The following is a 24,290-nucleotide window of genomic DNA, read 5'->3' on the forward strand; positions in this document are numbered from 1 at the left end:
TTGATTTTTTTAGAGATTCTTTTTTTTTTTAATAGAAATTTGTGTGAAATTGACACTTGTCATGATATTATAAGTTAGTAATTTTTCAAATTGACACGTGTCACGATCGGGTGAGTTAGTAACTTTTGAAACCATACTTTATATAATAAGATATTATATTATAAATATAATTATGAACATAAATGAGAATGAGAATGAGAATGAGAAAGGGAAAGATACTTGAGGATGTTGGACTATAATGGACTGACGGGTTCACTGCAGGTCATAAACTGCTGACGAGCAGGGAAGAATCGAGCTATTGACCGTGGTCTTCTAAGAACGGGGTTTGGGAGCCAGAAAAAGTGTTAACGGCCAAGCCTATAAGGAAAGTAAAACTTCTCAAGTAATGAAAAGAAACATAAATGTTTTAATGTGGTAGTTGCCACGAAAGTGCATAAAATAATATTGAAGTTATTGATGAAAAGTTAGAAGTTTCTTTGATTGATAGAAATTCAGAATATATGCTAAGTAATGGTTGTTAGATTATATTTGGAACGTGATTACTGTTTGTCCAGTGGGCAGAGTTTGATCTCCTCACTGAGTAAACTTGTTTACTTACCCCTTCTTTCCCTTTTTTTCCCAGGTTAGTAAGTTTAAATAGTTGTAGTTTGAAGTTTTTTCGTTGGTGAATTTTTAAGAAAGAAACGTTTTTGGCCAGACCTGATGGATTACATGTTGTTCCAACTTTTGCGACGGTACGGGTGTTACACAATGTTTCTCGGTTTTAACCTGTTTTTCGGTTTAACCCCATTGTGGGATAAAACAGGTTTAAGTGTTGTCTAAATACTCCAAATCCATCCCAAACTCTTACAATTAGTCAAATCTTTGGATTGTCACACATTTTGACCCTAGAAACACAAACAAATCTGTTTACTGCTTCGAATTAATGTTTTCCCGGTTTTAGCCTGTTTTCTCGTTTTAAACCTGTTTTGGAACAAAATGGGTATAAGTGTTATCTAAATACTCCAAATTCAACCCAAACACTTATAATTAGTAAATTCATTGAATTGTTACATATTTTGACCCTAAAGACAATAACAAAGCTGCTTACTGCTTCAAATCAATGTTTTCTTGGTTTTAGCCTGTTTTCTGGGTTTAAGCTTGTTTTGGGATAACACAGTTTAAATGTTGTCTAAACACTCTAAATTCATCCCGAACTCTTACATTAGTCAAATGCATTGGATTGTCACACATTTTGACCCTAGAAATACAAACAAAGCTGTTTACTGCTTCAAATCAATGTTTTCTCGGTTTTAGCCTGGTTTCTCGGTTTAAGCCTATATTGAGATAAAACATATTTAAGTGTTGTCTAAATACTCTAAATTCAACCCAAACACTTATAATTAGTTAAATGCATTGGATTGTTACATATTTTGACCCTAAAAACAATAACAAAGCTGTTTATTGCTTCGAATTAATGTTTTATTGGTTTTAACCTGTTTTCTCGTTTTAAACCTGTTTTGGGACAAAATGGGTATAAGTTTTGTCTAAATACTCCCAATTCAACCCAGACACTTATAATTAGTTAAATACATTAGATTGTTACATATTTTGACCATAAAAACAATAACAAAGCTTTTTACTGCTTCGAATGAATGTTTTCTCGGTTTTAGCCTGTTTTCTCGGTTTAAGCCTGTTTTGGGATAACACAGTTTAAGTGTTCTCTAAACACTCCAAATTCATCCCAAACTCTTACAATTAGTGAAATGAATTGGATTGTCACAAATTCTGACCCTAGAAACAGTAACAAAGCTGTGTACTTCTTCAAAACAATGTTTTCTAGGTTTAAGTCTGCTTTTGGGTAAAACAGGTTTAAGTGTTGTCTAAACACTCAAAAATCATCCTAAACTCTTACAATTATTCAATTGCATTCAATTGCATTGTATTTCACACATTCTGACTCTAGGAACAGTAACAAAGCTATTTACTGCTTTGAGTCAATGTTTCGGGACAAAATGGGTATAAGTATTATCTAAACACTCTAAATTCATCCCGAACTCTTACAATTAGTCAAATGCATTGGATTGTCACACATTTTAACCCTAGAAATACAAACAAAGCTGTTTACTGCTTCAAATCAATGTTTTCTCGGTTTTAGCCTGTTTTCTCGGTTTAAGCCTATATTGAGTTAAAACAGATTGAAGTGTTGTCTAAATACTCCAAATCCATCCCAAACTCTTAAAATTAGTCAAATCATTGGATTGTCACACATTTTAACCCTAGAAAAACAAACAAAGCTGGTTACTGCTTCAAATTAATGTTTTCTCGGTTTTAGCCTTTTTCGTTTTAAGCCTGTTTTGTGACAAAATGGGTATAAGTGTTGTCTAAATACTCCAAATTTAACCAAAACACTTATAATTAGTTAAATGCGTTGGATTATTACATATTTTAACCATAAAAACAATAACATAGCTGTTTACTGCTTCGAATGAATGTTTTCTCGGGTTTAGTCTGTTTTCTCGGTTTAAGCCTGTTTTGGGATAACACAGTTTAAGTGTTGTCTAAACACTCCAAATTAATCCCAAACTCTTACAATTTGTCAAATGCATTGGACTGTCACACATTTTCACCCAGAAAAAGTAACAAAGCTGTTTACTGCTTCGAATCAATGTTTTCTCGGTTTTAGCCTGTTTTATGACAAAATGGGTATCAGTGTTCTCTAAACACTCCAAATTCATCCCAAACTCTTACAATTAGTGAAACGCATTGGATTGTCATAAATTCTGACCCTAGAAAGAGTAACAAAGCTGTTTACTTCTTCAAAACAATGTTTTCTAGGTTTAAGCCTCCTTTTGGATAAAACAGGTTTAAGTGTTGTCTAAACACTCAAAAATCATCCCAAACTCTTACAATTATTCAATTGCATTGTATTTCACAGATTCTGACTCTAGAAACAGTAACAAAGCTATTTACTGCTTTGAATCAATGTTTTCTCGGTTTTAGCATGTTTCGGGACAAAATGGGTATAAGTATAGTCTAAACACTCTAAATTCATCACGAACTCTGACAATTAGTCAAATGCATTGGATTGTCACACATTTTGACTCTAAAAATACAAACAAAGCTGTTTACTGCTTCAAATCAATGTTTTCTCGGTTTTAGCCTGTTTTCTCGGTTTAAGCCTATTTTGGGATAAAACAGATTTAAGTGTTGTCTAAATACTCCAAATCCATCCCAAACTCTTACAATTAGTCAAATCATTGGATTGTCACACATTTTGACCCTAGAAAAACAAACAAAACTGTTTACTTCTTCAAATTAATGTTTTTTCGATTTTAAGCCTGTTTTAGGACAAAATGGGTATAAGTGTTGTCTAAATACTCCAAATTCAACCCAAACACTTATAATTAGTTAAATGCATTGGATTATTACATATTTTACCCCTAAAAACAATAATATAGCTGTTTACTGCTTCGAATGAATGTTTTCTCGGGTTTAGCCTGTTTTCTCGGTTTAAGCCTATTTTGAGATAACACAGTTTAAGTGTTTGTCTAAACACTCCAAATTCATCCCAAACTCTTACAATTTGTCAAATGCATTGGACTATCACAATTCTCACCCAGAAACAGTAACAATGCTGTTTACTACTTCGAATCAATGTTTTCTCGGTTTTAGCCTGTTTTGGGACAAAATCGGTATAAATGTTCTCTAAACACTCAAAATTCATCCCAAACTCTTACAATTAGTGAATGCATTAGATTGTCATACATTCTGACCCTATAAGTATTGTGTAAACACTCCAAATTCATCCCGAACTCTTACAATTAGTCAAATGCATACGATTGTCACACATTTTGACCCTAGAAACACAAAAAGCTGTTTCGAAATTCGAGTTAATGTTTTCTTGGTCTTAGCCTGTTTTCTCGGTTTAACCTTGTTTTGGGATAAAACAGGTTTAAGTGTTGTCTAAACACTCCAAATTCATCCCGAACTCTTACAATTACTTAAATGCATAGGATTGTCACACATTCTGACTTTAGAAACAGTAACAAAACTGTTTTTTTGCATCAAATCAATGTTTTCTCGGTTTTAGCGAGTTTTAGGACAAAATGATTATAAGTGTTGTCTAAACACTCCAAATTCATCCCAAACTCTTACAATTAGACAATTGTGATGGATTGTCACACTTTCTAAACCTAAAAACAGTAAAAAAGCTGTTTACTGCTTCGAATCAATGTTTTCTCAGTTTTAGCCTCTTTTCTCGGTTAAAGCATGTTTTGAGAGAAAACAGGTTTAAGTGTTGTCTAAACACTCCAAATTCATCCCAAACTCTTACAATTAGTCAAATGCATTGGATTGTCACACATTCTGACCCTAGAAACAGTAACAAAGCTGTTTACAGCTTCGAATTAATGTTTTCTCGGTTTTAGCCTGTTTTGGGACAAAATGGTTATAAGTGTTCTCTAAACACTCCAAATTCATCTCGAACTCTTACAATTAGTCAAATGCATTCGATTGTCACACATATTGACTATAGAAACACAAAAAAGCTGTTTCCTGAATCGAATTAATGTTTTCTCGGTTTTAGCCTGTTTTCTCGGTTTAAGCCTGTTTTGCGATAAAACAGGTTTAAGTGTTGTCTAAACACTCCAAATTCATCTCGAACTCTTACAATTAGTCAAATGGAATGGATTGTCACACATTCTGAACCTTGAAACAGTAACAAAGCTGTTTTTTCCTTCGAATCAATGTTTTCTCGGTTTTAGCAAGTTTCAGGACAAAATGATTATAAGTGTTGTCTAAACACTCCAAATTAATCCCAAACTCTTAAAATTAGTCAAATGCGATGGATTGTAACACTTTCTAACTGTAGAAACAGTAAAAAAGCTGTTTACTGCTTCGAATCAATGTTTTCTCGGTTTTAGCCTCTTTTCTCGGTTAAAGCATATTTTGGGAGAAAACAAGGGTAAGTGTTGTCTAAACACTCCAAATTCATCCCAAACTCTTAAAATTAGTCAAATGCATTGGATTGTCACACATTCTGACCCTAGAAACAGTAACAAAGCTGTTTACAGCTTCGAATCAATGTTTTCTCGGTTTTAGCCTGTTTGGGGACAAAATGATTATAAGTGTTGTCTAAACACTCCAAATTCATCCCAAACTCTTAGAATTAGTCAATTGTGATGGATTGTCACGTTTTCTAAACCAAGAAACAGTAAAAAATCTGTTTACTGCTTCGAATCAATGTTTTCTCAGTTTTAGCCTCTTTTCTCGGTGAAAGCATGTTTTGGGAGAAAACAGGTTTAAGTGTTGTCTAAACACTCCAAATTCATCCCAAACTCTTACAATTAGTCAAATGCATTGGATTTTCATACATTCTGACCCTAGAAACAGTAACAAAGCTGTTTAAAGCTTCGAATCAATGTTTTCTCGGTTTTAGCCTGTTTGGGGACAAAATGGTTATAAGTGTTATCTAAACACTCCAAATTCATCTCGAACTCTTACAATTAGCCAAATGCATTCGATTGTCACACATATTGACTATAGAAACACAAAAAAGCTGTTTCCTGATTCGAATTAATGTTTTCTCGGTTTTAGCCTGTTTTCTCGGTTTAAGCATGTTTTGCGATAAAACAGGTTTAAGTGTTGTCTAAACACTCTAAATTCATCCCGAACTCTTACAATTAGACAAATGCAATGGATTTTCACACATTCTGAACCTTGAAACAGTAACATAGCTGTTTAGGACAAAATTATTATAAGTGTTGTCTAAACACTCCAAATTCATCTCAAACTCTTAAAATTAGTCAAATGCGATGGATTGTCACACTTTCTGACTGTAGAAACAGTATAAAAGCTGTTTACTGCTTTGAATCAATGTTTTCTCGGTTTTAGCCTCTTTCTCGGTTAAAGCATATTTTGGGAGAAAACAAGGGTAAGTGTTGTCTAAACACTCCAAATTTATCCCAAACTCTTAAAGTTAGACAAATGCATTGGATTGTCACACATTCTAACCCTAGAAACAGTAACAAAGCTATTTACTTCTTCGAATCAAGGTTTTCTCGGTTTTAACCTGTTTTGAGACAAAATGGTTATAAGTATTGTGTAAACACTCCAAATTCATCCCGAACTCTTACAATTAGTCAAATGCATACGATTGTCACACATTTGGACCCTAGAAACAGAAAAAGCTGTTTCGTAATTCGAATTAATGCTTTCTCGGTTTTAGCCTGTTTTCTCGTTTTAACCTTGTTTTGGGATAAAACAGGTTTAAGAGTTGTCTAAACACTCCAAATTCATCCCGAATTCTTACAATTACTCAAATGCATTGGATTGCCACACATTCTGATGTTAGAAACAGTCACAAAGTTGTTTTTTGCTTCAAATCAATGTTTTCATGGTTTTAGCCTGTTTGGGGACAAAATGATTATAAGTGTTGTCTAAACACTCCAAATACATCCCGAACTCTTACAATTAGTCAAATGCGATGGATTGTCACACATTCTGAACCTAAAAACAGTAAAAAAGCTGTTTACTGCTTTGAATCAATGTTTTCTCGGTTTTAGCCTCTTTTCTCGGTTAAAGCATGTTTTGGGAGAAAACAGGTTTAAGTGTTGTCTAAACACTCCAAATTCATCCCGAACTCTTACAATTAGTCAAATGCATTCGATTGTCGTACATTTTGACCCTAAAAACACAAAAGTCTGTTTCCTAATTCGAATTAATGTTTTCTAGGTTTAAGTGTTGTCTAAACACTCCAAATACATCCCGAACTCTTACAATTAGTCAAATGCGATGGATTGTCACACATTCTGAACCTAAAAACAGTAAAAAAGCTGTTTACTGCTTTGAATCAATGTTTTCTCGGTTTTAGCCTCTTTTCTCGGTTAAAGCATGTTTTGGGAGAAAACAGGTTTAAGTGTTGTCTAAACACTCGAAATTCATCCCAAACTCTTACAATTAGTCAAATGCATTGGATTGTCACACATTCTGATCCTAGAAACAGTAACAAAGCTGTTTATAGCTTCGAATCAATGTTTTCTCGGTTTTAGCCTGTTTTGGGATAAAATGGTTATAAGTGTTATTTAAACACTCCAAATTCATCTCGAACTCTTACAATTAGTCAAATGCATTTGATTGTCGCACATATTGACTATAGAAACACAAAAAAGTTGTTTCCTGATTCGAATTAATGTTTTTCTCGGTTTTAGCCTGTTTTCTCGGTTTAAGCTTGTTTTGCGATAAAACAGGTTTAAGTGTTGTCTAAACACTCCAAATTCATCCCGAACTCTTCCAATTACTCAAATGCATTGGATTGTCACACATTCTGATGTTAGAAACAGTAACAAAGCTGTTTTTTTGCTTCAAATCAATGTTTTCTCGGTTTTAGCCAGTTTCAGGACAAAATGAGTATAAGTGTTGTCTAAACACTCCAAATTCATCCCAAACTCTTAAAATTTGTCAAATGCATTGGATTGTCACAAAATCTGACCCTAGAAAAAGTAACAAAGCTATTTACTTCTTCGAATCAATGTTTTCTCGGTTTTAGTCTGTTTTGGGACAAAATGGTTATAAGTATTGTCTAAACACTCCAAATTCATCCCGAACTCTTACAATTAGTCAAATGCATTCGATTGTCACACATTTTGACCCTAAAAACACAAAAGGCTGTTTCCTAATTCGAATTAATGTTTTCTCGGTTTAAGTGTTGTCTAAACACTCCAAATTCATCCCAAACTCTTATAATTAGTCAAATGCGATGGATTGTCACACATTCTGAACTTAAAAACAGTAAAAAAGCTGTTTACTGCTTCGAATCAATGTTTTCTCGGTTTTAGCCTCTTTTCTCGGTTAAAGCATGTTTTGGGAGAAAACAGGTTTAAGTGTTGTCTAAACACTCCAAATTCATCCCAAAATATTACAATTAGTCAAATGCATTGGATTGTCACACATTCTGGCCCTAGAAACAGTAACAAAGCTGTTTATAGCTTCGAATCAATGTTTTCTCGGTTTTAGCCTGTTTTGGGATAAAATGGTTATAAGTGTTATCTAAATACTCCAAATTCATCTCGAACTCTTACAATTAGTCAAATGCATTCGATTGTCGCACATATTGAATATAGAAACACAAAAAGCTGTTTACTGATTCGAATGAATGTTCTTCTCGGTTTTAGCCTGCTTTCTCGGTTTAAGCCTGTTTTGCGATAAAACAGGTTTAAGTGTTGTCTAAACACTCCAAATTCATCCCGAACTCTTACAATTACTCAAATGCATTGGATTGTCACACATTCTGATGTTAGAAACAGTAACAAAGCTGTTTTTTTGCTTCGAATCAATGTTTTCTCGGTTTTAGCCAGTTTCAGGACAAAATGATTATAAGTGTTGTCTAAATACTCCAAATTCATCCCAAACTCTTACAATTAGTCAAATGCATTGGATTGTCACACATTCTGACCCTAGAAACAGTAACAAAGCTGTTTATAGCTTCGAATCAATGTTTTCTCGGTTTTAGCCTGTTTTGGGATAAAATGGTTATAAGTGTTATCTAAACACTCCAAATTCATCTTGAACTCCTACAATTAGTCAAATACATTCGATTGTCACACATATTGACTATAGAAACACAAAAAGCTGTTTCCTGATTCGAATGAATGTTTTCTCGGTTTTAGCCTGTTTTCTCGGCTTAAGCCTGTTTTGCGATAAAACAGGTTTAAGTGTTGTCTAAACACTCCAAATTCATCCCAAACTCTTACAATCACTCAAATGGATTGGATTGTCACACATTCTGATGTTAGAAACAGTAACAAAGCTGTTTTTTTGCTTCAAATCAATGTTTTCTCGGGTTTAGCCAGTTTCAGGACAAAACGATTATAAGTGGTCTAAACACTCCAAATTGATCCCAAACTCTTACAATTAGTTAAATGCATTGGATTGTCATACATTCTGACCCTATAAGTATTGCGTAAACACTCCAAATTCATCCTGAACTCTTACCATTAGTCAAATGCATACGATTGTCACACATTTTGACCCTAGAAACACAAAAAGCTGTTTCGTAATTCGAATTAATGTTTTCTCGGTCTTAGCCTGTTTTGTCGGTTTAACCTTGTTTTGGGATAAAACAGGTTTAAGTGTTGTTTAAACACTCCAAATTCATCCCGAACTCTTACAATTACTCAAATGCATAGGATTGTCACACATTCTGATTTTAGAAACAGTAACAAAGCTGTTTTTTGCATCGAATCAATGTTTTCTCGGTTTTAGCTAGTTTTAGGACAAAATGATTATAAGTGTTGTCTAAACACTCCAAATTCATCCCAAACTCTTACAATTAGTCCAATGCGATGGATTGTCACACATTCTGAACCTAAAAACAGTAAAAAAAGCTGTTTACTGCTTTGAATCAATGTTTTCTCGGTTTTAGTCTCTTTTCTCGGTTAAAGCATGTTTTGGGAGAAAACAGGTTTAAGTGTTGTCTAAACACTCCAAATTCATCCCAAAATATTACAATTAGTCAAATGCATTGGATTGTCACACATTATGGCCCTAGAAACAGTAACAAAGCTGTTTATAGCTTCGAATCAATGTTTTCTCGGTTTTAGCCTGTTTTGGGATAAAATGGTTATAAGTGTTATTTAAACACTCCAAATTCATCTCGAACTCTTACAATTAGTCAAATGCATTTGATTGTCGCACATATTGACTATAGAAACACAAAAAGCTGTTTCCTGATTCGAATTAATGTTTTTCTCGGTTTTAGCCTGTTTTCTCGGTTTAAGCTTGTTTTGCGATAAAACAGGTTTAAGTGTTGTCTAAACACTCCAAATTCATCCCGAACTCTTCCAATTACTCAAATGCATTGGATTGTCACACATTCTGATGTTAGAAACAGTAACAAAGCTGTTTTTTTGCTTCAAATCAATGTTTTCTCGGTTTTAGCCAGTTTCAGGACAAAATGAGTATAAATGTTGTCTAAACACTCCAAATTCATCCCAAACTCTTAAAATTTGTCAAATGCATTGGATTGTCACAAAATCTGACCCTAGAAAAAGTAACAAAGCTATTTACTTCTTCGAATCAATGTTTTCTCGGTTTTAGTCTGTTTTGGGACAAAATGGTTATAAGTATTGTCTAAACACTCCAAATTCATCCCGAACTCTTACAATTAGTCAAATGCATTCGATTGTCACACATTTTGACCGTAAAAACACAAAAGGCTGTTTCCTAATTCGAATTAATGTTTTCTCGGTTTAAGTGTTGTCTAAACACTCCAAATTCATCCCAAACTCTTACAATTAGTCAAATGCGATGGATTGTCACACATTCTGAACTTAAAAACAGTAAAAAAGCTGTTTACTGCTTCGAATCAATGTTTTCTCGGTTTTAGCCTCTTTTCTCGGTTAAAGCATGTTTTGGGAGAAAACAGGTTTAAGTGTTGTCTAAACACTCCAAATTCATCCCAAACTCTTACAATTAGTCAAATGCATTGGATTGTCACACATTCTGACCCTAGAAACAGTAACAAAGCTGTTTATAGCTTCGAATCAATGTTTTCTCGGTTTTAGCCTGTTTTGGGATAAAATGGTTATAAGTGTTATCTAAACACTCCAAATTCATCTTGAACTCCTACAATTAGTCAAATACATTCGATTCTCACACATATTGACTATAGAAACACAAAAAGCTGTTTCCTGATTCGAATGAATGTTTTCTCGGTTTTAGCCTGTTTTCTCGGCTTAAGCCTGTTTTGCGATAAAACAGGTTTAAGTGTTGTCTAAACACTCCAAATTCATCCCGAACTCTTACAATCACTCAAATGGATTGGATTGTCACACATTCTGATGTTAGAAACAGTAACAAAGCTGTTTTTTTGCTTCAAATCAATGTTTTCTCGGGTTTAGCCAGTTTCAGGACAAAACGATTATAAGTGGTCTAAACACTCCAAATTGATCCCAAACTCTTACAATTAGTTAAATGCATTGGATTGTCATACATTCTGACCCTATAAGTATTGCGTAAACACTCCAAATTCATCCCAAAATATTACAATTAGTCAAATGCATTGGATTGTCACACATTCTGGCCCTAGAAACAGTAACAAAGCTGTTTATAGCTTCGAATCAATGTTTTCTCGGTTTTAGCCTGTTTTGGGATAAAATGGTTATAAGTGTTATTTAAACACTCCAAATTCATCTCGAACTCTTACAATTAGTCAAATGCATTTGATTGTCGCACATATTGACTATAGAAACACAAAAAGCTGTTTCCTGATTCGAATTAATGTTTTTCTCGGTTTTAGCCTGTTTTCTCGGTTTAAGCTTGTTTTGCGATAAAACAGGTTTAAGTGTTGTCTAAACACTCCAAATTCATCCCGAACTCTTCCAATTACTCAAATGCATTGGATTGTCACACATTCTGATGTTAGAAACAGTAACAAAGCTGTTTTTTTGCTTCAAATCAATGTTTTCTCGGTTTTAGCCAGTTTCAGGACAAAATGAGTATAAGTGTTGTCTAAACACTCCAAATTCATCCCAAACTCTTAAAATTTGTCAAATGCATTGGATTGTCACAAAATCTGACCCTAGAAAAAGTAACAAAGCTATTTACTTCTTCGAATCAATGTTTTCTCGGTTTTAGTCTGTTTTGGGACAAAATGGTTATAAGTATTGTCTAAACACTCCAAATTCATCCCGAACTCTTACAATTAGTCAAATGCATTCGATTGTCACACATTTTGACCGTAAAAACACAAAAGGCTGTTTCCTAATTCGAATTAATGTTTTCTCGGTTTAAGTGTTGTCTAAACACTCCAAATTCATCCCAAACTCTTACAATTAGTCAAATGCGATGGATTGTCACACATTCTGAACTTAAAAACAGTAAAAAAGCTGTTTACTGCTTCGAATCAATGTTTTCTCGGTTTTAGCCTCTTTTCTCGGTTAAAGCATGTTTTGGGAGAAAACAGGTTTAAGTGTTGTCTAAACACTCCAAATTCATCCCAAAATATTACAATTAGTCAAATGCATTGGATTGTCACACATTCTGGCCCTAGAAACAGTAACAAAGCTGTTTATAGCTTCGAATCAATGTTTTCTCGGTTTTAGCCTGTTTTGGGATAAAATGGTTATAAGTGTTATCTAAATACTCCAAATTCATCTCGAACTCTTACAATTAGTCAAATGCATTCGATTGTCGCACATATTGAATATAGAAACACAAAAAGCTGTTTCCTGATTCGAATGAATGTTCTTCTCGGTTTTAGCCTGCTTTCTCGGTTTAAGCCTGTTTTGCGATAAAACAGGTTTAAGTGTTGTCTAAACACTCCAAATTCATCCCGAACTCTTACAATTACTCAAATGCATTGGATTGTCACACATTGTGATGTTAGAAACAGTAACAAAGCTGTTTTTTTGCTTCGAATCAATGTTTTCTCGGTTTTAGCCAGTTTCAGGACAAAATGATTATAAGTGTTGTCTAAATACTCCAAATTCATCCCAAACTCTTACAATTAGTCAAATGCATTGGATTGTCACACATTCTGACCCTAGAAACAGTAACAAAGCTGTTTATAGCTTCGAATCAATGTTTTCTCGGTTTTAGCCTGTTTTGGGATAAAATGGTTATAAGTGTTATCTAAACACTCCAAATTCATCTTGAACTCCTACAATTAGTCAAATACATTCGATTGTCACACATATTGACTATAGAAACACAAAAAGCTGTTTCCTGATTCGAATGAATGTTTTCTCGGTTTTAGCCTGTTTTCTCGGCTTAAGCCTGTTTTGCGATAAAACAGGTTTAAGTGTTGTCTAAACACTCCAAATTCATCCCAAACTCTTACAATCACTCAAATGGATTGGATTGTCACACATTCTGATGTTAGAAACAGTAACAAAACTGTTTTTTTGCTTCAAATCAATGTTTTCTCGGGTTTAGCCAGTTTCAGGACAAAACGATTATAAGTGGTCTAAACACTCCAAATTGATCCCAAACTCTTACAATTAGTTAAATGCATTGGATTGTCATACATTCTGACCCTATAAGTATTGCGTAAACACTCCAAATTCATCCTGAACTCTTACAATTAGTCAAATGCATTCGATTGTCACACATTTTGACCCTAGAAACACAAAAAGCTGTTTCGTAATTCGAATTAATGTTTTCTCGGTCTTAGCCTGTTTTGTCGGTTTAACCTTGTTTTGGGATAAAACAGGTTTAAGTGTTGTTTAAACACTCCAAATTCATCCCGAACTCTTACAATTACTCAAATGCATAGGATTGTCACACATTCTGATTTTAGAAACAGTAACAAAGCTGTTTTTTGCATCGAATCAACGTTTTCTCGGTTTTAGCTAGTTTTAGGACAAAATGATTATAAGTGTTGTCTAAACACTCCAAATTCATCCCAAACTCTTACAATTAGTCCAATGCGATGGATTGTCACACATTCTGAACCTGAAAACAGTAAAAAAAGCTGTTTACTGCTTTGAATCAATGTTTTCTCGGTTTTAGTCTCTTTTCTCGGTTAAAGCATGTTTTGGGAGAAAACAGGTTTAAGTGTTGTCTAAACACTCCAAATTCATCCCAAAATATTACAATTAGTCAAATGCATTGGATTGTCACACATTCTGGCCCTAGAAACAGTAACAAAGCTGTTTATAGCTTCGAATCAATGTTTTCTCGGTTTTAGCCTGTTTTGGGATAAAATGGTTATAAGTGTTATTTAAACACTCCAAATTCATCTCGAACTCTTACAATTAGTCAAATGCATTTGATTGTCGCACATATTGACTATAGAAACACAAAAAGCTGTTTCCTGATTCGAATTAATGTTTTTCTCGGTTTTAGCCTGTTTTCTCGGTTTAAGCTTGTTTTGCGATAAAACAGGTTTAAGTGTTGTCTAAACACTCCAAATTCATCCCGAACTCTTCCAATTACTCAAATGCATTGGATTGTCACACATTCTGATGTTAGAAACAGTAACAAAGCTGTTTTTTTGCTTCAAATCAATGTTTTCTCGGTTTTAGCCAGTTTCAGGACAAAATGAGTATAAGTGTTGTCTAAACACTCCAAATTCATCCCGAACTCTTACAATTACTCAAATGCATTGGATTGTCACACATTGTGATGTTAGAAACAGTAACAAAGCTGTTTTTTTGCTTCGAATCAATGTTTTCTCGGTTTTAGCCAGTTTCAGGACAAAATGATTATAAGTGTTGTCTAAATACTCCAAATTCATCCCAAACTTTTACAATTAGTCAAATGCATTGGATTGTCACACATTCTGACCCTAGAAACAGTAACAAAGCTGTTTATAGCTTCGAATCAATGTTTTCTCGGTTTTAGCCTGTTTTGGGATAAAATGGTTATAAGTGTTATCTAAACACTCCAAATTCATCTTGAACTCCTACAATTAGTCAAATACATTCGATTGTCACACATATTGACTATAGAAACACAAAAAGCTGTTTCCTGATTCGAATGAATGTTTTCTCGGTTTTAGCCTGTTTTCTCGGCTTAAGCCTGTTTTGCGATAAAACAGGTTTAAGTGTTGTCTAAACACTCCAAATTCATCCCGAACTCTTACAATCACTCAAATGGATTGGATTGTCACACATTCTGATGTTAGAAACAGTAACAAAGCTGTTTTTTTGCTTCAAATCAATGTTTTCTCGGGTTTAGCCAGTTTCAGGACAAAACGATTATAAGTGGTCTAAACACTCCAAATTGATCCCAAACTCTTACAATTAGTTAAATGCATTGGATTGTCATACATTCTGACCCTATAAGTATTGCGTAAACACTCCAAATTCATCCTGAACTCTTACAATTAGTCAAATGCATTCGATTGTCACACATTTTGACCCTAGAAACACAAAAAGCTGTTTCGTAATTCGAATTAATGTTTTCTCGGTCTTAGCCTGTTTTGTCGGTTTAACCTTGTTTTGGGATAAAACAGGTTTAAGTGTTGTTTAAACACTCCAAATTCATCCCGAACTCTTACAATTACTCAAATGCATAGGATTGTCACACATTCTGATTTTAGAAACAGTAACAAAGCTGTTTTTTGCATCGAATCAACGTTTTCTCGGTTTTAGCTAGTTTTAGGACAAAATGATTATAAGTGTTGTCTAAACACTCCAAATTCATCCCAAACTCTTACAATTAGTCCAATGCGATGGATTGTCACACATTCTGAACCTGAAAACAGTAAAAAAAGCTGTTTACTGCTTTGAATCAATGTTTTCTCGGTTTTAGTCTCTTTTCTCGGTTAAAGCATGTTTTGGGAGAAAACAGGTTTAAGTGTTGTCTAAACACTCCAAATTCATCCCAAAATATTACAATTAGTCAAATGCATTGGATTGTCACACATTCTGGCCCTAGAAACAGTAACAAAGCTGTTTATAGCTTCGAATCAATGTTTTCTCGGTTTTAGCCTGTTTTGGGATAAAATGGTTATAAGTGTTATTTAAACACTCCAAATTCATCTCGAACTCTTACAATTAGTCAAATGCATTTGATTGTCGCACATATTGACTATAGAAACACAAAAAGCTGTTTCCTGATTCGAATTAATGTTTTTCTCGGTTTTAGCCTGTTTTCTCGGTTTAAGCTTGTTTTGCGATAAAACAGGTTTAAGTGTTATCTAAACACTCCAAATTCATCCCGAACTCTTCCAATTACTCAAATGCATTGGATTGTCACACATTCTGATGTTAGAAACAGTAACAAAGCTGTTTTTTTGCTTCAAATCAATGTTTTCTCGGTTTTAGCCAGTTTCAGGACAAAATGAGTATAAGTGTTGTCTAAACACTCCAAATTCATCCCAAACTCTTAAAATTTGTCAAATGCATTGGATTGTCACAAAATCTGACCCTAGAAAAAGTAACAAAGCTATTTACTTCTTCGAATCAATGTTTTCTCGGTTTTAGTCTGTTTTGGGACAAAATGGTTATAAGTATTGTCTAAACACTCCAAATTCATCCCGAACTCTTACAATTAGTCAAATGCATTCGATTGTCACACATTTTGACCGTAAAAACACAAAAGGCTGTTTCCTAATTCGAATTAATGTTTTCTTGGTTTAAGTGTTGTCTAAACACTCCAAATTCATCCCAAACTCTTACAATTAGTCAAATGCGATGGATTGTCACACATTCTGAACTTAAAAACAGTAAAAAAGCTGTTTACTGCTTCGAATCAATGTTTTCTCGGTTTTAGCCTCTTTTCTCGGTTAAAGCATGTTTTGGGAGAAAACAGGTTTAAGTGTTGTCTAAACACTCCAAATTCATCCCAAAATATTACAATTAGTCAAATGCATTGGATTGTCACACATTCTGGCCCTAGAAACAGTAACAAAGCTGTTTATAGCTTCGAATCAATGTTTTCTCGGTTTTAGCCTGTTTTGGGATAAAATGGTTATAAGTGTTATCTAAATACTCCAAATTCATCTCGAACTCTTACAATTAGTCAAATGCATTCGATTGTCGCACATATTGAATATAGAAACACAAAAAGCTGTTTCCTGATTCGAATGAATGTTCTTCTCGGTTTTAGCCTGCTTTCTCGGTTTAAGCCTGTTTTGCGATAAAACAGGTTTAAGTGTTGTCTAAACACTCCAAATTCATCCCGAACTCTTACAATTACTCAAATGCATTGGATTGTCACACATTCTGATGTTAGAAACAGTAACAAAGCTGTTTTTTTGCTTCGAATCAATATTTTCTCGGTTTTAGCCAGTTTCAGGACAAAATGATTATAAGTGTTGTCTAAATACTCCAAATTCATCCCAAACTCTTACAATTAGTCAAATGCATTGGATTGTCACACATTCTGACCCTAGAAACAGTAACAAAGCTGTTTATAGCTTCGAATCAATGTTTTCTCGGTTTTAGCCTGTTTTGGGATAAAATGGTTATAAGTGTTATCTAAACACTCCAAATTCATCTTGAACTCCTACAATTAGTCAAATACATTCGATTGTCACACATATTGACTATAGAAACACAAAAAGCTGTTTCCTGATTCGAATGAATGTTTTCTCGGTTTTAGCCTGTTTTCTCGGCTTAAGCCTGTTTTGCGATAAAACAGGTTTAAGTGTTGTCTAAACACTCCAAATTCATCCCGAACTCTTACAATCACTCAAATGGATTGGATTGTCACACATTCTGATGTTAGAAACAGTAACAAAGCTGTTTTTTTGCTTCAAATCAATGTTTTCTCGGGTTTAGCCAGTTTCAGGACAAAACGATTATAAGTGGTCTAAACACTCCAAATTGATCCCAAACTCTTACAATTAGTTAAATGCATTGGATTGTCATACATTCTGACCCTATAAGTATTGCGTAAACACTCCAAATTCATCCTGAACTCTTACAATTAGTCAAATGCATTCGATTGTCACACATTTTGACCCTAGAAACACAAAAAGCTGTTTCGTAATTCGAATTAATGTTTTCTCGGTCTTAGCCTGTTTTGTCGGTTTAACCTTGTTTTGGGATAAAACAGGTTTAAGTGTTGTTTAAACACTCCAAATTCATCCCGAACTCTTACAATTACTCAAATGCATAGGATTGTCACACATTCTGATTTTAGAAACAGTAACAAAGCTGTTTTTTGCATCGAATCAACGTTTTCTCGGTTTTAGCTAGTTTTAGGACAAAATGATTATAAGTGTTGTCTAAACACTCCAAATTCATCCCAAACTCTTACAATTAGTCCAATGCGATGGATTGTCACACATTCTGAACCTAAAAACAGTAAAAAAAGTTGTTTACTGCTTTGAATCAATGTTTTCTCGGTTTTAGTCTCTTTTCTCGGTTAAAGCATGTTTTGGGAGAAAACAGGTTTAAGTGTTGTCTAAACACTCCAAATTCATCCCAAAATATTACAATTAGTCAAATGCATTGGATTGTCACACATTCTGGCCCTAGAAACAGTAACAAAGCTGTTTATAGCTTCGAATCAATGTTTTCTCGGTTTTAGCCTGTTTTGGGATAAAATGGTTATAAGTGTTATCTAAATACTCCAAATTCATCTCGAACTCTTACAATTAGTCAAATGCATTCGATTGTCGCACATATTGAATATAGAAACACAAAAAGCTGTTTCCTGATTCGAATGAATGTTCTTCTCGGTTTTAGCCTGCTTTCTCGGTTTAAGCCTGTTTTGCGATAAAACAGGTTTAAGTGTTGTCTAAACACTCCAAATTCATCCCGAACTCTTACAATTACTCAAATGCATTGGATTGTCACACATTCTGATGTTAGAAACAGTAACAAAGCTGTTTTTTTTGCTTTGAATCAATATTTTCTCGGTTTTAGCCAGTTTCAGGACAAAATGATTATAAGTGTTGTCTAAATACTCCAAATTCATCCCAAACTCTTACAATTAGTCAAATGCATTGGATTGTCACACATTCTGACCCTAGAAACAGTAACAAAGCTGTTTATAGCTTCGAATCAATGTTTTCTCGGTTTTAGCCTGTTTTGGGATAAAATGGTTATAAGTGTTATCTAAACACTCCAAATTCATCTTGAACTCCTACAATTAGTCAAATACATTCGATTGTCACACATATTGACTATAGAAACACAAAAAGCTGTTTCCTGATTCGAATGAATGTTTTCTCGGTTTTAGCCTGTTTTCTCGGCTTAAGCCTGTTTTGCGATAAAACAGGTTTAAGTGTTGTCTAAACACTCCAAATTCATCCCGAACTCTTACAATCACTCAAATGGATTGGATTGTCACACATTCTGATGTTAGAAACAGTAACAAAGCTGTTTTTTTGCTTCAAATCAATGTTTTCTCGGGTTTAGCCAGTTTCAGGACAAAACGATTATAAGTGGTCTAAACACTCCAAATTGATCCCAAACTCTTACAATTAGTTAAATGCATTGGATTGTCATACATTCTGACCCTATAAGTATTGCGTAAACACTCCAAATTCATCCTGAACTCTTACAATTAGTCAAATGCATTCGATTGTCACACATTTTGACCCTAGAAACACAAAAAGCTGTTTCGTAATTCGAATTAATGTTTTCTCGGTCTTAGCCTGTTTTGTCGGTTTAACCTTGTTTTGGGATAAAACAGGTTTAAGTGTTGTTTAAACACTCCAAATTCATCCCGAACTCTTACAATTACTCAAATGCATAGGATTGTCACACATTCTGATTTTAGAAACAGTAACAAAGCTGTTTTTTGCATCGAATCAACGTTTTCTCGGTTTTAGCTAGTTTTAGGACAAAATGATTATAAGTGTTGTCTAAACACTCCAAATTCATCCCAAACTCTTACAATTAGTCCAATGCAATGGATTGTCACACATTCTGAACCTACAAACAGTAAAAAAAGTTGTTTACTGCTTTGAATCAATGTTTTCTCGGTTTTAGTCTCTTTTCTCGGTTAAAGCATGTTTTGGGAGAAAACAGGTTTAAGTGTTGTCTAAACACTCCAAATTCATCCCAAAATATTACAATTAGTCAAATGCATTGGATTGTCACACATTCTGGCCCTAGAAACAGTAACAAAGCTGTTTATAGCTTCGAATCAATGTTTTCTCGGTTTTAGCCTGTTTTGGGATAAAATGGTTATAAGTGTTATTTAAACACTCCAAATTCATCTCGAACTCTTACAATTAGTCAAATGCATTTGATTGTCGCACATATTGACTATAGAAACACAAAAAGCTGTTTCCTGATTCGAATTAATGTTTTTCTCGGTTTTAGCCTGTTTTCTCGGTTTAAGCTTGTTTTGCGATAAAACAGGTTTAAGTGTTGTCTAAACACTCCAAATTCATCCCGAACTCTTCCAATTACTCAAATGCATTGGATTGTCACACATTCTGATGTTAGAAACAGTAACAAAGCTGTTTTTTTGCTTCAAATCAATGTTTTCTCGGTTTTAGCCAGTTTCAGGACAAAATGAGTATAAGTGTTGTCTAAACACTCCAAATTCATCCCAAACTCTTAAAATTTGTCAAATGCATTGGATTGTCACAAAATCTGACCCTAGAAAAAGTAACAAAGCTATTTACTTCTTCGAATCAATGTTTTCTCGGTTTTAGTCTGTTTTGGGACAAAATGGTTATAAGTATTGTCTAAACACTCCAAATTCATCCCGAACTCTTACAATTAGTCAAATGCATTCGATTGTCACACATTTTGACCGTAAAAACACAAAAGGCTGTTTCCTAATTCGAATTAATGTTTTCTCGGTTTAAGTGTTGTCTAAACACTCCAAATTCATCCCAAACTCTTACAATTAGTCAAATGCGATGGATTGTCACACATTCTGAACTTAAAAACAGTAAAAAAGCTGTTTACTGCTTCGAATCAATGTTTTCTCGGTTTTAGCCTCTTTTCTCGGTTAAAGCATGTTTTGGGAGAAAACAGGTTTAAGCGTTGTCTAAACACTCCAAATTCATCCCAAACTCTCACAATTAGTCAAATGCATTGGATTGTCACACATTCTGACCCTAGAAACAGTAACAAAGCTGTGTATAGCTTCGAATCAATGTTTTCTCGGTTTTAGCCTGTTTTGGGATAAAATGGTTATAAGTGTTATCTAAGCATTCCAAATTCATCTCGAACTCCTACAATTAGTCAAATACATTCGATTGTCACACATATTGACTATAGAAACACAAAAAGCTGTTTCCTGATTCGAATGAATGTTTTCTCGGTTTTAGCCTGTTTTCTCGTCTTAAGCCTGTTTTGCGATAAAACAGGTTTAAGTGTTGTCTAAACACTCCAAATTCATCCCAAACTCTTACAATCACTCAAATGGATTGGATTGTCACACATTCTGATGTTAGAAACAGTAACAAAACTGTTTTTTTGCTTCAAATCAATGTTTTCTCGGGTTTAGCCAGTTTCAGGACAAAACGATTATAAGTGGTCTAAACACTCCAAATTGATCCCAAACTCTTACAATTAGTTAAATGCATTGGATTGTCATACATTCTGACCCTATAAGTATTGCGTAAACACTCCAAATTCATCCTGAACTCTTACAATTAGTCAAATGCATTCGATTGTCACACATTTTGACCCAAGAAACACAAAAGGCTGTTTCCTAATTCGAATTAATGTTTTCTCGGTCTTAGCCTGTTTTGTCGGTTTAACCTTGTTTTGGGATAAAACAGGTTTAAGTGTTGTTTAAACACTCCAAATTCATCCCGAACTCTTACAATTACTCAAATGCATAGGATTGTCACACATTCTGATTTTAGAAATAGTAACAAAGCTGTTTTTTGCATCGAATCAACGTTTTCTCGGTTTTAGCTAGTTTTAGGACAAAATGATTATAAGTGTTGTCTAAACACTCCAAATTCATCCCAAACTCTTACAATTAGTCCAATGCGATGGATTGTCACACATTCTGAACCTAAAAACAGTAAAAAAAGCTGTTTACTGCTTTGAATCAATGTTTTCTCGGTTTTAGTCTCTTTTCTCGGTTAAAGCATGTTTTGGGAGAAAACAGGTTTAAGTGTTGTCTAAACACTCCAAATTCATCCCAAAATATTACAATTAGTCAAATGCATTGGATTGTCACACATTCTGGCCCTAGAAACAGTAACAAAGCTGTTTATAGCTTCGAATCAATGTTTTCTCGGTTTTAGCCTGTTTTGGGATAAAATGGTTATAAGTGTTATTTAAACACTCCAAATTCATCTCGAACTCTTACAATTAGTCAAATGCATTTGATTGTCGCACATATTGACTATAGAAACACAAAAAGCTGTTTCCTGATTCGAATTAATGTTTTTCTCGGTTTTAGCCTGTTTTCTCGGTTTAAGCTTGTTTTGCGATAAAACAGGTTTAAGTGTTGTCTAAACACTCCAAATTCATCCCGAACTCTTCCAATTACTCAATTGCATTGGATTGTCACACATTCTGATGTTAGAAACAGTAACAAAGCTGTTTTTTTGCTTCAAATCAATGTTTTCTCGGTTTTAGCCAGTTTCAGGACAAAATGAGTATAAGTGTTGTCTAAACACTCCAAATTCATCCCAAACTCTTAAAATTTGTCAAATGCATTGGATTGTCACACAATCTGACCCTAGAAAAAGTAACAAAGCTATTTACTTCTTCGAATCAATGTTTTCTCGGTTTTAGTCTGTTTTGGGACAAAATGGTTATAAGTATTGTCTAAACACTCCAAATTCATCCCGAATTCTTACAATTAGTCAAATGCATTCGATTGTCACACATTTTGACCCTAAAAACACAAAAGGCTGTTTCCTAATTCGAATTAATGTTTTCTCGGTTTAAGTGTTGTCTAAACACTCCAAATTCATCCCAAACTCTTACAATTAGTCAAATGCGATGGATTGTCACACATTCTGAACTTAAAAACAGTAAAAAAGCTGTTTACTGCTTCGAATCAATGTTTTCTCGGTTTTAGCCTCTTTTCTCGGTTAAAGCATGTTTTGGGAGAAAACAGGTTTAAGCGTTGTCTAAACACTCCAAATTCATCCCAAACTCTTACAATTAGTCAAATGCATTGGATTGTCACACATTCTGACCCTAGAAACAGTAACAAAGCTGTTTATAGCTTCGAATCAATGTTTTCTCGGTTTTAGCCTGTTTTGGGATAAAATGGTTATAAGTGTTATCTAAGCATTCCAAATTCATCTCGAACTCCTACAATTAGTCAAATACATTCGATTGTCACACATATTGACTATAGAAACACAAAAAGCTGTTTCCTGATTCGAATGAATGTTTTCTCGGTTTTAGCCTGTTTTCTCGGCTTAAGCCTGTTTTGCGATAAAACAGGTTTAAGTGTTGTCTAAACACTCCAAATTCATCCCGAACTCTTACAATTACTCAAATGCATTGGATTGTCACACATTTTGATGTTAGAAACAGCAACAAATCTGTTTTTGTTCTTCAAATCAATGTTTTCTCGGTTTTAGCCAGTTTCAGGACAAAATGAGTATAAGTGTTGTCTAAACACTCCAAATTCATCCCAAACTCTTAAAATTTGTCAAATGCATTGGATTGTCACACAATCTGACCCTAGAAAAAGTAACAAAGCTATTTACTTCTTCGAATCAATGTTTTCTCGGTTTTAGTCTGTTTTGGGACAAAATGGTTATAAGTATTGTCTAAACACTCCAAATTCATCCCGAACTCTTACAATTAGTCAAATGCATTCGATTGTCACACATTTTGACCCTAAAAACACAAAAGGCTGTTTCCTAATTCGAATTAATGTTTTCTCGGTTTAAGTGTTGTCTAAACACTCCAAATTCATCCCAAACTCTTACAATTAGTCAAATGTGATGGATTGTCACACATTCTGAACTTAAAAACAGTAAAAAAGCTGTTTACTGCTTCGAATCAATGTTTTCTCGGTTTTAGCCTCTTTTCTCGGTTAAAGCATGTTTTGGGAGAAAACAGGTTTAAGTGTTGTCTAAACACTCCAAATTCATCCCAAAATATTACAATTAGTCAAATGCATTGGATTGTCACACATTCTGGCCCTAGAAACAGTAACAAAGCTGTTTATAGCTTCGAATCAATGTTTTCTCGGTTTTAGCCTGTTTTGGGATAAAATGGTTATAGGTGTTATCTAAATACTCCAAATTCATCTCGAACTCTTACAATTAGTCAAATGCATTCGATTGTCGCACATATTGAATATAGAAACACAAAAAGCTGTTTCCTGATTCGAATTAATGTTTTCTCGGTTTAAGTGTTGTCTAAACACTCCAAATTCATCCCAAACTCTTACAATTAGTCAAATGCGATGGATTGTCACACATTCTGAACTTAAAAACAGTAAAAAAGCTGTTTACTGCTTCGAATCAATGTTTTCTCGGTTTTAGCCTCTTTTCTCGGTTAAAGCATGTTTTGGGAGAAAACAGGTTTAAGCGTTGTCTAAACACTCCAAATTCATCCCAAACTCTTACAATTAGTCAAATGCATTGGATTGTCACACATTCTGACCCTAGAAACAGTAACAAAGCTGTTTATAGCTTCGAATCAATGTTTTCTCGGTTTTAGCCTGTTTTGGGATAAAATGGTTATAAGTGTTATCTAAGCATTCCAAATTCATCTCGAACTCCTACAATTAGTCAAATACATTCGATTGTCACACATATTGACTATAGAAACACAAAAAGCTGTTTCCTGATTCGAATGAATGTTTTCTCGGTTTTAGCCTGTTTTCTCGGCTTAAGCCTGTTTTGCGATAAAACAGGTTTAAGTGTTGTCTAAACACTCCAAATTCATCCCGAACTCTTACAATTACTCAAATGCATTGGATTGTCACACATTTTGATGTTAGAAACAGTAACA

The sequence above is a fragment of the Camelina sativa genome, chromosome 16 (assembly GCF_030686135.1).
Source record: "Camelina sativa cultivar CO46 ecotype springtype chromosome 16, ASM3068613v1".
Classification (NCBI taxonomy): Eukaryota; Viridiplantae; Streptophyta; class Magnoliopsida; order Brassicales; family Brassicaceae; genus Camelina; species Camelina sativa.